Source organism: Mastomys coucha, unplaced genomic scaffold, assembly GCF_008632895.1.
Source record: "Mastomys coucha isolate ucsf_1 unplaced genomic scaffold, UCSF_Mcou_1 pScaffold17, whole genome shotgun sequence".
Lineage (NCBI taxonomy): Eukaryota > Metazoa > Chordata > Mammalia > Rodentia > Muridae > Mastomys > Mastomys coucha.
Genome location: NW_022196899.1, coordinates 12184321 through 12201576, shown reverse-complemented (window position 1 = coordinate 12201576; position 17256 = coordinate 12184321).

Genomic DNA, 17256 nt, shown 5'->3' with positions numbered 1-17256 from the left:
TTTTTTTTTTTTTTTTTTTTAGAAATGATTTCTATGTGTTAATATATGAGTGAAGGCATTTTTGCGCTCCACCATGCGTGTTGTGGGCATGGTGTGCCTGTGAGGGGATCTTGCCTGTGCTCCACCATGCATGCAGAATTCATGCATAGACATCTTTCAGGAGTCAGTTCTTTCATTTCACTTTATTGTCAAGATGGGGTCTCATCTGCTTCTGTTGTGCAGACAAGATGAGCCACAAGCTTCATGGCAGTCCTCCTGTTCTATCTCCCATCTGTGAGTATTGGCATTACAGAGCCCTATGGTATCAGGATTTTAACCAGGGTTCTGGGAATCCAGCTCAGGTTGTTAGTGTTGTCTAGCTAGAGCTTTTTTTACCTGTCCAGCCACCAACTGGTCCCTAGCTCATTTTTTAACTTATAAGCAGAATTTTGTTCATCTTCCATGACTGAAACTTTATATTCATTAAATAGCAACTCCCACTTGCCTTTTATTTGCACCCTTGGACGATTATCCTACTTTCAATTTTGATAAGTTTGATGACTTTAGATACTTCCCATAAGTGGGTCCATGCTCTGCTGGTCTTTCTGTGAGCATCTAGTTTTGCTTAGCATAATATCATCCACGCCACAGTGTACAACATGTTCTTACTGTGGTTGAAGGATCGCCTACTGAACTATTTATTGTTCTTCCTTTACCGTTTCACCCAGAGAAAGGCATTTATGTTTCTCCAGAAATGACTTGAGAATAAAGTTGTAAAATGAACAATTTCTTTGAGATCTTGATTTTAATTCTTTTAAATTAATTTTCTGGGGTAGAAATGCTGAGTCATAATGGGGCTGTTTTAAAAACTTTTTTTGTGTGGTTTGATGATTTTCTTTCATTCAGTGGATTGTATTTAAACTCCATTGACGCCTTTTCATTGCTGTGCCGAAACATCTTAGGTTGGTGTAATACCACTTACCCTGTGGTTCTAGAAGCATTAACATGTTTGACACTGAGAATAAAGGAGAACCAGGTGTTCTTGGAGGGTATGCTAGTTTGTTTTCTGTTGCTCTGATAAAGAACTGACCAAACTTGTTAGTTTGTTAGGGAGGAAAGGGTTTATTCACGCTTATGGGTTACTGTAGATTACTGAGGGAATCCAAGGGGGTATCAAGTCAGAAGGTTGAAGAACAAATCATTGGGGATGCTGATTGATGGCTTTCCCTGCCTTCTTTGCATAATCAAGGACCACTTTTCCAGGGATGCTATCATCCACAGTGGACTGGGTCCTCCATATCAATTAGCAATTAGAAAAAGGACCCATGGATATGGCCACAGGACAATTTTGTGGAAAAAGTGTCTTTGCCCTTTGCCAGCTGTGTCAAGTCAATAACCAAGATTCACCCTCACAGTTGGCAACATTTTCATCTCAGAACTATGAATGCATTACCTCATTTCTTTATGACTTAGTGAATTATGCCGAAAATCTACTGATAATTCGTGGAAATTCCCTTGTTTGATTCATTGTCTTATTGTTGTTTTCAAACTTCTTGTTCTGTTTTATTTTGACAATTTAATTATAGTATAGACCCATGCCTCCATGTGGACTTCTTAGAAATTATTGTATTTTATGATGGTACATTTTTTGACTTGGACAAAACTAAATTAATGTAGTTGTCCATAAAAACAGGAATGAGTACAATTGGAAGCATAGGGAGGGAATTGAGACTGTTCTAAATATCTCTACTCTTATATCTTCTACTTCTCCATTTCAAGCACAGATGTGGAAATCCTTTAGAGCATCTACTGAAATATATTTTAAGTACAATATTTATAATTAATATGCAGCAAATGGCTCTGAAAACATTCATGTCATACATAGTCATGAAACAAAATTAATAACAGCACAATCCAAAATACTGAGAATATGTGAAAATAACTATTCATAGCTGTATATCATATTTTAGAGAAGCATTTTTCAAGTGAGTTTAGAATATTGTATTTCAATTATGCTTTTTAGTGCAATGTATTTCCAGGAAAACAACTTTTTATTAACCCTTAATGTCCTCTTATTCATCTAGTTCTTAGTATTAATAATGGTATTGTTTAAAAAATACATTTTTATAATTATTTACATATTTGTGGGGAAATGAAGGTTTCACCCACATATTGTCAGCTCATTCACTATGGCATGCACAGATGCCACACAGAGTGAGATGGTGCTTAGAGGACAACTTGTGAAAATAAGTTCTCTCCTTCTGTTATGTAGATTTGGGGACCCAAGACTGCTGATTCCCAGATTTGAGAAGCAAACAGTTTTAAATACTGACCCACCTCACAGTAGGTGGTGGGTCACACAGTGTCTCACAGTATCTTGAAATTGTCTATACATTATAAAGTAATTCTACTAAGCACTTTGTAAAAGGCACATTAAAGAACCAAATGAAGTAGTTTAAGTGAATAGACTATAATTTAAACTTTACTTTCTCCTATGCTCTCTGCATGCTGGGCAAGCACTCTACCACTCCACCCTAGCCCCTGAACCTTACCTTGAAAAAATTAGTAACAATTTATTTTTCTTTCAAAATAAGGGTTTTTTTTTTGTTCTTTTTTTTTTTAATAGTTTTGCTTGTTGAGATCGCCCAAAGGTAATGGCAGCCCCACAACTTTGTCCTTCACATTGTAGCTCTTATTTTTAACTCATCATTTTATTCATTTACATTTCAAATCCTTTCCCCCTTCCTGGTTGCCCCTCAACAGTCCCACCAACCCATCTACCATCTCCCCTCTTCCCTTTGCTTCTATGAGGTGCTCCTCCACTCACTCACCCACTCACTCACTCCCGCCTCACTGCTCTAGCATACCACTGGGGCATCCAACCTCCATTAGCACCAAGGGGCTTCCCTCCCATTGATGCCTGGCAATGCCATCATCTGCTATGTATGTAGCTGAAGCCATATGTCTCTCCATGTGTACTCTTTGGTTAGTAGTTTAGTCCCTGGGAGCTCTGGGGAGTCCAGTTAGTTGATATAGTTCTTCCTATGTGGTTGCAATCCCCTTCAGTGCCGGGAGCCATGGCTTTCACTATGGCCTAGTGAAAAATGACTAGCTTACACTTACAGCCCTGAGAGAACATGCGTAGTCTAACAGAATATTTGTGGGTGTGGAGGACATTGACCCTTGGTTCCGGGAACTGAAGATTGCCACCAGCCCTCCCTTGCTGTGGGCTCTTCCCCTCTCCCTTGTCACGGGTTCTTCCCCTTCCCTTGTCGCAGGACCTCCCACCTCCCTTGTTCCAGGATCTTCTCCCTCCCTTGAAGCTTTCTCCTGTTTGTGCTTATATTGCCATTCCTGAAGTAAAGTATTTGGAGCTTGATCAGACAACCGTCTTGCTCTCATTCTTCATGTCTCCTGTCTCTTTTGGTCTTCCTCTCCCCTGCCCTAGGACCCTGTTGGACGCCCTGTGGGTCGGGGCTTCAGTTCGTCAGTCCTTCCCCTAGCTCTTCCCTTGGGCTCCCCAGGCTCAGTCCGGTGGCTGGATGTGAGTATCCGCATCTGTATTGGTCAGGTGCTGGAAGGACCTCTCAGGAAACAGCCATACCAGGCTCCTGCCAGCCAGCACTTCTTGTCAACACCAATCGTGTCAGGGTTTGGTATCTTCAGATAGGATGGATCCCTAGGTGGGGAGGTCTCCAGATGGCCTTTCCTTCAGTCTCTGTTCCATTTTTTTTATTCCTGTCTTTCCTTTGGACAGGAACATTTCTGGATTAAAAAATTTTGGAGATGAGTGAGTGGCCCCATCCCTCAATTGGGGTCCATACCTATCTAATGGAGGTGGTCTCTACAGGTTCTTTCTTCCATTTGTTGCATATTTCAGCTAAAGTCATCCCCACTGGGTCCTGGGAGCCTCTTGCTCCCCTGGTGTCTGGGATTTTCTGGTGGCTATGCCCAGTTCCTCATGCTCCACTGCTACATAGTCAGGTTTCCCTAGTATAGTGGTTATCATGTTCACCTGACTCTTTGTAGTTCTTACATGTGATTCTTCAGTAACAATTTCAACATATATTGACACAGGTCTATGAGAAGAAACATACAAAATGAGTTTCAAGTACTACCAATTATCAACAAGGGCTGTCTGAGAAACTGCCAGCTCTGGTGATCTATTGAGAACATAAGACAGTGAGAGCTATATTTCATTCTGGATGGAACCTGTGAGAGAAAATAATCTTTGGTTAAAAAAAAAAGAGAGAGAGAGAGAGAAATTGTGAGTCTAGTGGGGATTCTAGTCAACAACAATGTGTCAAATATTGACTTTTTAGTTGTGAAAGGGGCACTATTAACATGGTTCTGTTACTGGGAATATCAGTGTTCCCTAAATGGGAAATCTGTTTTACTGCAGCAATTTTTCATAAATGTAAAATTACTATGAATTATTATTATGTTTATTATCATTTTTATGTAAAAGGACATAAAAACATAAGAGAGTTCTCACTGGCTATAAATAGTAATTTAAACATTATATGATATTTGCATGTAAGAATGGCTGTTAATTACCATGGGCATAATCCAAAACTCAGAGATTGACAATTCAAAACTAGAAGTGTAATAAGTAAACACTCTTTGAAGATACTAGATGTCAAATGAGTACTTGGAAAGTTTTACATAAAAGGGGTTCGTGTCATTATGTAGCTCTTGCCCATGAACAGATTAACTCAGTCATTCATTCATCACACAATTATAAGTGAAACAATTATTTCATCAAAAGGATAATGTTTGATTCTCTTGTAAGAAAAAGTGTAAAAGAACACCAAGAAAGTATCCATGTATACATACAGCATTAATATAAAGTTTAGCTGCCAGAGCTGACTTCAATCTTCCATTAACATAGAGTCTGCGAAATGAATGGAATGCTGCAGGATGTACACAGGTACACCTAGAGACTGAGAGTAGAGTTAGTCTAGTTTCTAGCACAACTTAGTGACAGGACAAAAAAGGTGGAGGGCACTAGACTTGCCTTAAGAGAGATAAGGGTCATAAGATCCAAAGCCGTGTGTGGCTCTTGTTTATATGGAATTTGAATACACAGCTATGATTTTAAATTTTATTTATTTATTCAATAATGTATATGTGGTTCATGTGTGTGGAAGTCGGAGATCAACATTGAGAAATTTATCCTCATTTTCTCTCATTACAAGGGTCACCAGATCTGTAAGTGCCTTTTAGACATTGGCACTCTTGTCAGCCTGAATCGATAGCTGTGAAAAGGTACTGCTTAATCAATTAGAGAAACATGATTACATATGTACTATCAGAAAGAAGTTATTGTGTTGTTAGATGTAAACATTTACTATGCTTTATAAGTCAGTCATAGATATACATTTTATAGAGATGTATGCTATACTTTAGCAAATTAAAACTGGTAAAACAGAGATAAATACCATGTGGGGTTCAAATGCTGGACAGCTGTATATTCTGCCCTGGTTCCTATGCAACTCTTGTCATTTAATGTAGGATTGGTATTTTTCATAATTAAGGATTTTAAAAGAGTAAATAATACATATTTTTGTCTTCCCTATTTGGTGGGAAGGACTTTCTGAAATGGCTCTATGTATAGAAAATGAAGAAAGGTCTAAAGCTGCAAATATAAAGATTCAGATTATTATACTAAAATATCAACATAACTTTCAAGGAAATATATTTGGAAAATTTATTCAGAAAAATGTTGGTTTTCATGTTATATTTTAAATAAGAAAATAACAAATAGAAAAATTAAAAATTACCAAATTTATTCTCAAGATAAAGCTATTATCTATATATATAAAAAAAAAACAAAACACTAAAATAAGTGTTAAAATATCCTGAAATCAAAGAAAAGAATATGACCTTCACATTTCTGGTCAGAATATACTGTTTAAAATAAATAAATGAATGAATGAATAAATAAATGAATTGGTTAATAAAAAAAAAATAAATCATGCATTGAAATTTTGAATGGGTACTCTTTGATCCAATAAAGCCAGATCTTAGAATTAATGTTAAAGAATTAATTGGAAATGTGAGCATAGATTCACTAGTATGTTGTCTTCGTTTTTGTTTCATTCTGTGAAGATACACCATGACCAAAACAACTCTCATAAAGGCAAACATTTAATTGGGGTTGGCTTACAGTTTCAGAGGTTCAGTCCATTATCATCATGGCAGATAGCAGGGCAGCACCCAGGCAGACACAGTGCTGGAGGAGCCAAGAATTCCGTATCTTAGAGATTGAGCATAGGAGCCTCAAAGCCCACCTACACAGTGACATATTCCTTTAACAAAGCTACATATCCTCTAACAAAACCACACCTCCTAATAGCGCCATTTCCCACGGGCCAAGCATATTCAAACCACCACAGATGTTTTCTAAAACATTTTAAACAAAACAAAACAAAACAACAACAAAACGATTTGAAATGCCTTTGGCGTCAGCCCAGCAACTAATACATTGCTGTGGAGCCACTCAATCCCATACTAGGAAGTGTCAAAATTGATTGTGTAGGTCCACCTGAGGTGACAAGAATTACTGCAGGGAAGGCGACCTGAGGGGAAAGAGAAAATTACTTGGGAATCCTCAGAAACATATCACTGGGATGCCACCAAAATTGAATCTTTAGGAAAATTTCCAGGAGCAAGGGCCTTGTGAAAGGGAGTAAGGACCATTCTAGGTCTTTGCATATGCATTGACAATGGTCTTCAGAGGGAGCATTTTATTCTTAGAATTTCACCTTTTAAACACCTTTTTCAGTTTGAATTGAAAAATAGCATTTCACGGTTTTAAGGTATATTTCCTTGATTACTATTGTTTTATACATTTCCCCCACATGTTTATGTATTGATTGATACCATCTTTTGTGAAGTTATGTTTATTTTATGCATATATATTATGTATATATGTATATTATATATTATGCATAAATATGTATATTATATATATTACATATATACATATATGTATACATATACAGTTACTGAAATTCCCACTTATACACTTTGTTTTTTGACAAGGCCACACCTCCTAAGCCTTCTCAACTATTGGGAACCAAATATTCATTCAAATACTTGAGACTTACAGGGACATCTCATTCAAACAACCACATCATCAGTAGTTGGTATGTTGTAAGATATTTTCATCTTCTTTCATATCCTACTGTCATAGTTTTTCCTTTTTTAATTAAGATTTTATTTTATTCTATCTTATGTTTGTGTGTGTGTGTGTGTGTGTGTGTGTGTGTGTGTGTGTGTGTGTGTGTGTCTATTCACTACTTGTGTGCCTGGTCCTCCTAAAAGAGAACGGAAGAGGACACTAGATCTCTAGAGACTGGATTATAGATACCTTTGAGTTGTCATGTGGCTACCAGCAATTGAATCTGGGTCTTCTTAGCCATCCTTCTGGTCTCTCATAATTTTTTCTTTATCATCTAAGCATACTCTGAACAAGTATAAAATTATAATTATTTTTTCATGCACATCCACATAGCAAATGAAAGACACACTTCAAAGATCGTATCTCTAGGAATAAGCACAGATTTGCTCAAGACAATTAGGCCCTACTTAACTTGAATGTTAATTTGAATTTTGGTAATATATTTTGTGATGATTAATATTCACTATCAAAACTCAACTGGAGTGGATGTAAACACACACCCCAGGAGTCTCTAGGAAAGGTTTAGTGAGGAAGAAAGACCCACTTGAAAATGAGTATCACCATCTCACTAGAATGGGATCTAAGATTGAATAAGAGAGAGACAGCTAATGAGAAGAATTTACCTCTCAGCACTTCCTGGCAACTGGCAGCATGCCTTATATCTCTGCCACCATACCTTCCCTTCCATCGTGGAATGTAGCTCTCTGGACTGTAAGCCAAAATAAACCCTTCCTCCTTTAAGTTGCTTCCTGTCCAAAAACTAGCCATAGCAATAAGAAAAGTTAATAAGAAAAGTAAACTATTCTACTTTTCTTCTTTGGGGTGGGAAGATGTTATTTTGTTCTGTTTCTTTAATAACTTACGGTTCTTGTTTTCTCTTCTTTGATTGCTATCCACATATATTATATGCCAGCTGACCCCATCTGCTCACATTTGGACAGTCCTAGAGAGACACATGGATAATATCTCATACCAAAACACTACTGTGGATGCTTGAAGACCCCTTCACAGTACCCTGAGGAAAAATGGTGACTACAGTTTTGAGAAATTCAGAATTATGTGGCCATTTATCACCTAAGCTGTATGATTTGTGTGTAGAGGGCCTGTGTCTGTTCTTGGGAAGTTCTACTTTGAGGCGTCAGAGGGCATTTTATTTTCCTAGTAGAGGTGAGGCTAGTTACTACCACCCATCTCTTTCACTTAAACTTAGCAAGGATAATTCACTTCAAGCTGCTGAGGCCTGGAGTGCCTCGGAGAATTGCTTTCTCAGCTGAAACAAAATGATACTTTATGTGTCCTTTTCAAGTATCAAGATTAGAAAGCTATATGTATATATAAAGAAAGTGGTGGTGAAGCACATTAAATAAGTGATAAAGTAAATGACTTTTGTAACTGATTTTATAACTGAAGTTCAAATACTTTTTTCTTAGTAGTCTTTGTCAATTATAAATTAAGATAAAAGAAGCTGGACAAGGAACAACTGAAGCTGTGTAGGATGCTCCAGGGATCACGTTTAAAGGACTATTAAATACAATTTGTTTTTGTCAGATTTCAATTTGTCTGTATTTTAGCTAAACCATTGAAGGCAAGTTCTGACATTGTATACATCCTTATTAATTATTTATGCTTGGGTTCCTTTCCTTGCTTGACCTTATAGACTACAGGCTGCTTACTCTAGTGAAAACTGAACAGAATACATAGAGTATTTATTTTGAATGAATAGAACTAATGTCTCTTTGCCTTTCTGGTTTTAAACACATTAAATATTTGGTGATCATTTTTTTTTATCCACACACAACCATTTATTTGGAGAAGAAAATATTAGTAATAAGTGGAAGTGGTCTTTAAAGGGATAGTGCTTCTATGTATTGCTATGCATAATTGTTTTCAAAGAGTTTAAGCACTTTGAATTTGCTTATTTATATCACAAGTTATCTGGGATTTCTAGAATGCAGGGTCTCTTCCTTTACAATCTGCTTGAACAGCACAACTCTTCATTCTAGAGAAGTGAAAACATAACCTTAAAATTTTCAAGAAAATATAACTCTTCCAGTTTTCAAAAATTTAATCAACCTTAAGATACAAGTTCAAGAACATTTCTTCTTTCACACAACTCTCTCAATATTAAAGAAGACAAAAGATGATAGAAAGACATTCTATGCCCTAGATTGGCAAAATAAATATCAGGAAAGTGATAATACAGAGAAAAGTATTCTGTAGAATACTGTATAATTTCCATAAAGTTTCTGATGAAATTCTTCATAGAACCAGGAAAAAAAATCTAAGAATTATATTAAACCACAAAGACCATGAATAGAATAGTGAAAGCAATCTTAAAGAGCAAGAACACAGCTGCATGTATCATAATATCAGAGTTTAAACTATATAACAGAGCTATAATGACAAAGGCAGTATACTGTTGGAATAAAAACAGGCAAGTAAACCAATGGAGCAGAAAAGGAACCCGAAAATAAACCAACAAAGGTAAAGTCATCTCTCTTTTTTTTTTTTTACAAAAGCATCAAAACAACAAATGGAGAAAAAATATAACTCATTCAACAAATGATGTTAGAAGAAATGTATATACCTCTGTTCAATAATGAAATTAGATTAATATCCTTTATCCTACATAAAGATCAACTTGAAGCAGGGAAAATATCTTATTTAAAATATAAAATGTTCAAACTGACAAAGGAAAAGCTAAAAATAATTATAAATCTTTAAGATAAAGGTTTAGGAAAGAATTTTCTGAGTAGAACTCCAATACCACAGAAACTACCTTCAAGATCAACAAATGGTCCTAGTCTTATGCCCAGTACTATAATGGACCATATGTTGCAGCCTTCTTCCCTCTGTCCCTATACCCTGTGGATCATCTAGGTCTACTTTGGTAGCTTTCTTTCATCACCCCATCCCTGTGTTTCAGCCATCAATTCCTTGGTCAAAGGCACAGAAAATATTTTCAACAAAATCCTAGAAGAGACATCGTTGTAACCTAAACTGGTAAGTTCCTATCGAGAAATATATAGAGCATCAAAAAGATTGGAAAAGAAATTTCCCATGTGACATAATAATCAACATAGTAAATGTACAGAACAAAGAAATAATATTAAACTCTATAAGGAGAATAAAAAACAAAGGACACGAAAAGGCAAGGCTATTTGAATAACACCTGATTTCCAGGGCAGACCCTAAAAGCCAGAAGAATCTAGAGGGATGTTCTACAAACTCTAAGAGTCCTCAGGTGCCAGCCAAGACTACCCTAACCTGCTAAAATTTTAATCACAATACGTGACCCTCACTTATCCCCAGGGGCTGTTGGCCACTGGCCATTGAGGACAAAGGAAACAGAAGTGGGCTCTGGGGGGTTGGGATGATGTGGCATGGTGTGTGGACTGTGGGCTATGAAAGGAGGTAGGGGTGGGAGGGATGAGAATGTGAGTGTGTATGGGTAGATGGGAGCGTATGGGAAGTGGGAGGGGGCGGTGGCTTTTAGACATGATGAGTACCAAGTACCTAAGAGCAGATTGACTTCCAGGATCAGGTTTAGTGAGATAGCTAAACTTATTCGCGTAAACAAGGATTATGTAGCTCTTGGGAAGTGGGTATGGATTTCCAAGGTAAATAAACATTATTGCCTCAGGTAGGAATGCTTCATTTACATGAAGCAGAACTTGAAGGAACTGCTAGGTAGGTTCTTATCAGGAGAGAGGAAGTTGATACTGTAATCAACTTAGTCACATAGACTATGTGACTTTCCTCAGATTTTTGGGGTTTACAGGCTGAAAGGGCTGATGATTGGTCATACCACAGTACCAAATTATCATACAGTGGAAGGGCTGAACAGGACTTATGTGCCGAAACATGCAGGCAGCTTGATCATCCTTGTGCAGGGTTACCCTCCAGGTAAGGTAAGGGACCGACAGAGAACAGAAAGCCCTGCTGAGAAAGGGAGTCCTCCATTTTGTGCCGAGCTTATCTGGACATGGTGGGCTATGACTTTAATAGCAGGGTCTACCAATAACAATAATAAATGCAATAAGACATTCCATGATAAAAACTAAATTTAAGCAATATCTACTAACAAATCTAATATCTACTTTTACAAATCCTATAAAAGGTGCTAGAAGGAAAACTCTAACTTGAAAAGATTAAATGCATCCAAGAAAATACAAGGAATAAATAGTCTCAAAGAAACAAATCAAAAAAGGTAACCAAAACAAAATAATAGAAATCAACAAATGCTTCTAATTGATGGTCTTTTTAAACTTTTTTTTACTTTTTTATGTTGGTTATTTTATTTATTTACATTTAAATGTTATCCCCCTTTGCAATTTCCCCTCTGCAACCCCCTATTCCAAACCCCTTCTCCCTGCTTCTATGAGGCTACTTTCCCACCTACTTACCCACTCCTACCTCACTGCTCTAGCATTCCTCTACCTGGGGCATTAAGCCTTCACAGGACCAAGAGCCTCCCTCCCAATGAACATCAATGGTCTTAATCCCCACAATAAGACATTAGATTTGAAAACAGAATCTGTTCTTTTGCTACATCTAAGAAAAAAAAAGTTTAATATCTAAGATAGACATCATCTCAAGATAAACAGATGAACGAATTAGTTCATGTTAATCGACCTACAAAGAAAACTACTGTAAACATTTTAATATCTTACAAAATAGACTTCAAACCAAAACTTACAGAAGAGATAGAAAAAGACTTCAGACACTTATCAAAGGAAAAATCCACTAAGAGGATATTACAATTCTTAATGTCTATGTACCCCATACAAGGGTACCTGAGTTTATAAAAGAAATACTAGATACAGCTGAGATCACATATTGATCCTCACACAGTAATAGTGAGTAGCTGCAATATTGGCAATAAACAGAGCATCCATACAAAAACTAAACAGAGAATTGTTGGAGCCGAGTGAGGTGACAAACCAAATAGAAAGAACAGAGATTCACAGGACATTTCATCTAAACACAAAAGCATAAACCTTCCTCTCAGCAGTTAATAGAACATTCCACATGACTTCCCACTTCTTCAGACACAAAGCAAGTGTTTTTTCAAGTGTTTTGAAATAATTCCCTGAATCCTACCTGACCATCACAGATTAAATGGGGATATCAACAAAAGAAAGAACAGCAAGCTCACAAGCTCATGAAAACTGAACAGCTCTCTATTGAATGAAAAATGGGTCAAGACAGAAATGAAGAAGTATGTTATAACCTTTTTAGAAGTGAAAAACATAAAAATACAACATACCTAGACTTATGGGAGCAAATGAAGGTGGTTGTAAGGGATAAGTTCATAGCACTAAATATCTATATAAAAAACATGGAGACATTTCATGTTAGTCACTAAACAGCACATGTAAAATCTCTAGAACAACAACAAAAAATAACATCCAGAAGTAATACATGGCAGAAATAATCAAACTAAGGGCTGAAAGAAATAAAATAGTGCAACTAGAACCCGGTTGGAGGCGTGGCTAATAGCAGGAGATGGGCAGAGAGGTGTGGCTAAAAATAGGAACAAGAACAACACAACAATACAAAGATTCAATGAAACAAAGCTCTGGTTCTTTGAGAAAATCAGTAAGATTGACAAATCCTTTGCCAACTTAACTGAAAGACAGTGGGAAAATACACAAACCAATAAAATTAGAGGTGAGAAGGCAGTGTAACAACAGATATTGAGGAAATCTAAAGAATCATAAAGACATACTTTAAATACCTGTACCATACCAACCGGAAAATTGAACAACAGCAGCAAAAGAATAATTTTCATGATATATACCATTTGCCAAAATTAAATCAACAACAGATAAGTCACTGAAAAAGAATTATAACTCCTAGTGAAACAGAAGCAGTCATTTCAAGTCTCCCAACCACAAAATGTTCAGGAACAGGTATTTTAGAACAGAATTCTACCATATTCTACAAAATAAAAACAGAAGGAACATGGCCCAATTCATTTTATGAGGCCAGAGTTACCCTACCCTGAGATCACCTTTATACATGTATATATTTTAACAAGCTTCTATTGTATTTGGTTTCCAAATGACCATCCTCAAATGGCCCTTAGATTATGTGTCTTTCCTCATAGTTTATCCCCCAATGCCTCATTCCTTCTCCCATATTATTCTCATTCTTGTCTTTTCCCCCTTCTTCCCATAACTCTCCATTTTATTTTCCTTTCATAACAAGATCTATTTGCCCTCCTAATCCCTTACTGTATACCTATTCTCTGTTGTTCTGCCAATTGTAGATTGTTTATGATTCACTTACCAGGCATATATATATATATATATATATATATATATATATATATATATATATATAATATTATATTTTGTCTCTCAGAGTCCGAGATTCTTTTTCTAGCTCTATCCATTTAACTATAAATTTCAGTTTAAACAAGTACATAATATTCCACTGTAAATTAACCAAATTTTCTTTATCCATCTATTTGTTCATAGACTTCTAGGATGTTTTCACTTTCTGCCTATTATGAGTAGAGCAGCAGGGAACATGGTTGAACAAGTGTATCTATAGTAAGATGAAACATCTTTTGGGATACGTCCAGGAGTGGGATAGCTGGATCTTGAGGTACATTGATTCCTCGATTTCTGAAGAAGCACAACATTAATTCCAATTGTGGCCATAGAAGTTTACACTCCCACAAAGAAAAGTGTTGTGCCCCACACGCAAACTGAATGAGTGTTCCTCTTGTTCCACAACATTGTCTATTGATCTGTCATTTGTTTGATTGATCTTAGCCATTCTGACTGGTATAAGATGACTCTCAAAGTAATCTTGATTTGCATTTCCCTGATGACCAAAGGTGTTGACCATTTCTTTAAGTGTTTCTCAGCCATTTGTATATCCTCATTTGAGAATTTTGTTTTGATCTATGACACATTTTTATATTGTGTGCAGAAATGTATGTGATTCTGAGTCTATATGTGTTTTTCCTGCATTTCCCGTGGATCCTTTTCTTCTGTTTGTTTGTTTTGTTCTCTACTGGTTTGTTTGTTTGTTTTTATTTTATCTTAACTTTATTTATTAGATGCCTGTTTGTTTTCTAATGAGAAACAGAATAGGTGTGGATTCTAGTGTGAGGGGGTGAAGGTAGAAAAAACACTTTCAGAATATAGAATGTATTAAAAAAAAGCCTTACTTTCAATAAAGGAAAAAGAGAAAAATATAAGATAACTCCTTCCTTCCAAAGAATTAACCAACAAGGACAAAAAAAAAATCAAGAAAAAAAATGTATGTGTTTGTGTGTGTGTGTGTGTGTGTGTGTGTGTGTGTATCAGCACAGCACCCAAGCCTTCATACAATTGGAAAAAGCCTTCAGACATGTGGATTTTTTTTCAGAATTTATAAAGAACTGTAAAAAATAAATATAACCACATACACAAATAAAAACCCTTGCAAAACTCTAAACTACCAATAAAAAAAACAGGCTAATGTAATAAACAGAGAATTCTCAAAATAAAAACCACCAATAGTTAACGAGTTTTGTAAAAAAGCATTCAACAATTATTTCCATCTGAAAATGTAAACAAAAATGATCATGAAACACCACCTAGACCCAGCAAGGACAGCACCAAGAAATCCAATAGAAAATGTCTGTGGCAGGCATGGGGAAGGGGGGAGGTAACAGGGGTTTGTTTTTGTTTGTTTCTTTGTTTTTTGGAGGGGAAACTGGGAATGGAGAAATTTGCATGTAAATAAAGAAAATATCTAAAATAATAAAAAAAAAGAAATGGCAATTATAAATACCATGGTAAAAAAAAAAAAAAAGAAAATGTCTGTGAAGATTCACTGCTTGTGGGAGTGCAAATTAGTAGTCATTATTGAAGTCAGTAGAGATGAGTCTCAAGGAACGGCAGATAGATCTACTTGCACATTTATTTGCTTGCTTTTTTATAGCAAAGAAATAAAACAAATCTAAATGTCTACCAACAGAGGAGTCAATAATGAGAATGTGACATTTATACAATGGATGATGAATAAATAGCAAAATGTATGTTGCTTATGCATAGTGGAATTTTATTCATCTGTAAAGGAAAACAGATTTATATCATTTGTATTTTATAAATTTTATAAATACAAATTGATGAATATGGAAAACATAATAGTAACTGAGGTAACCCAAATTCCTCAGAAAGTCAAGATCTGAATATTTATTCTCCTTCATATGTAGGTCCTTGACTATAATAAATATGAGTGTAAATGTGGCTAAAACATTAAACAAAAGATAGGAGACTAGAAGAAGTTAAAATGGGTACTTAGGAATAGGGTTGGGGAATTGATGGAAAAAGACGACATGAGGTATGAAAAAGGAAAAGAAACTAGGGGTAGGTTACAAGACAGGATGATGGCAAAGAGTGAAAAAATAATGGGGAAAATGAATTGACTAAAGGCAACTTTTCTTCAAAGAAAAGAAAGAAAGAGAGACAGAGAAAGAAAAGAAGAAAGAAAGGAAGAAAGGAAGAAAGAAAGGAAGAAAGAAAGAAAGGAGGAATCCACAATTATATATAATGACTTTTGTTACATAAAAATGCCTTTAACAGCTGTGATGGTGTGAGAGAAGGCCACGGATGGTGGAGGAACAGGTTGTTACCCAGTAGAGTGGGGAAGGATGTTCTGCAGCAACTGGGAGCTTGTGCAGGACATAGCCTCTAACAAGCTGCCTAGGTGCATGATCGCCCTGACTCTGAGCAGCAACAGAATATTCAAGATAGAGTGCTTTATATACTGGATTGGACCTCCTCAAAAGATCTCCATGGTTCATCCTTCTTCCAGGGGCCTTGCTAGTCTGTGGCTCATGCTTACACAGAGGGCCGTGTTAATGTCCATGAGCCAGGCTGCCACCAGAGACCAAGCAGAGGTCCTTGGTGAGTGCTGATGCTGGAAACCATGTGGATGCTTGTGGTCTGTTCTGTTCCCAGGGGCCATGTGGCAGCTCAGCATCCATGCTAGCGCTGATGTGAGGGGAGAGAAGCAACTCTTGCAGTGATGTCGATGACTGCAGATCAATAGCTGAGGAAGAACATGGAAGGCTTCTGTGAAAACCTTTTCCTCTCCCCAACAATGCATATATATATATACAAACATACACACACACAAACACACCAACCTGGAAGGGAAGCAACCAAAGAGAACACTTGAAAATTGTTTGGAAGATTCTGACGTGTAACTGCCCACAATTAGTGTTTCTGGTAGGGGTGCAGGTGGAGAAGAACTCAGGGTTTTTTAGGGGGTAGGGGTTGTCAGAAGACTTGCTTCTGAGAATTAAATCATTCTCCAGTGACTACATATAGACAGCATAAAATAGACTCGTTTTTTTGTTTGTTTGTTTTCCTCTTCTTTCTTTTTTTTCCTCTTCTTTTTCTTTTGAGGGGATAGCTCATGGGATGAGAAGGTAGACACAGGAGGACTGGGAAGTGAGGGAATGTTGTGAAATTTCTAAATGATAAATACAAATATGTTGGAAAAATCTCTTATTAAAAATGTTCTTTCTCTCCATCGTATCTGTGCTAGGGAAAGCAACTCACTTTGTTGGTGGGTTCTATACAGGGGACTCGAGCCTGTGTATTATTTTTCAAGAAGTGGCTCCATTTTCCTGAGGTTTACCACCTCCTCAGAGCCAGTGGGCACTGAGTGCTATTGTTTACTGGAGTCTGTTCTGTCATGCAACTGCCTAGACTAGAAGTTGTCCCTACCATAGCTGAGTTCTGAGGTTATAATGTCAGTACAGCTCTGTAAGATTTGGTATTCTTCAAAGTGTCTTCTCTCTCCTTAGTACAATTCCTTCAAAAATCTTTAGACTCCTGTACTTATAATTTCCTACTAGGCTTGATCTTGCCATTCTCATGCTTCTGTGTTCTTTTTCCACAACACTCTGAGAAGACGCTATGGGGTACAAGACTGAGTGACTCTTGGTGAACTATTCAGATTATTTATGGGCTGCTTAAAAGATTTGGGGAGAGGGGTTAGAACCTCCCCAATCTTCTGGCCATTTTCACTTTGTAGCTGGTCTTAGTGACTTCTTCTTTTTCCTACCCTTTATCCCT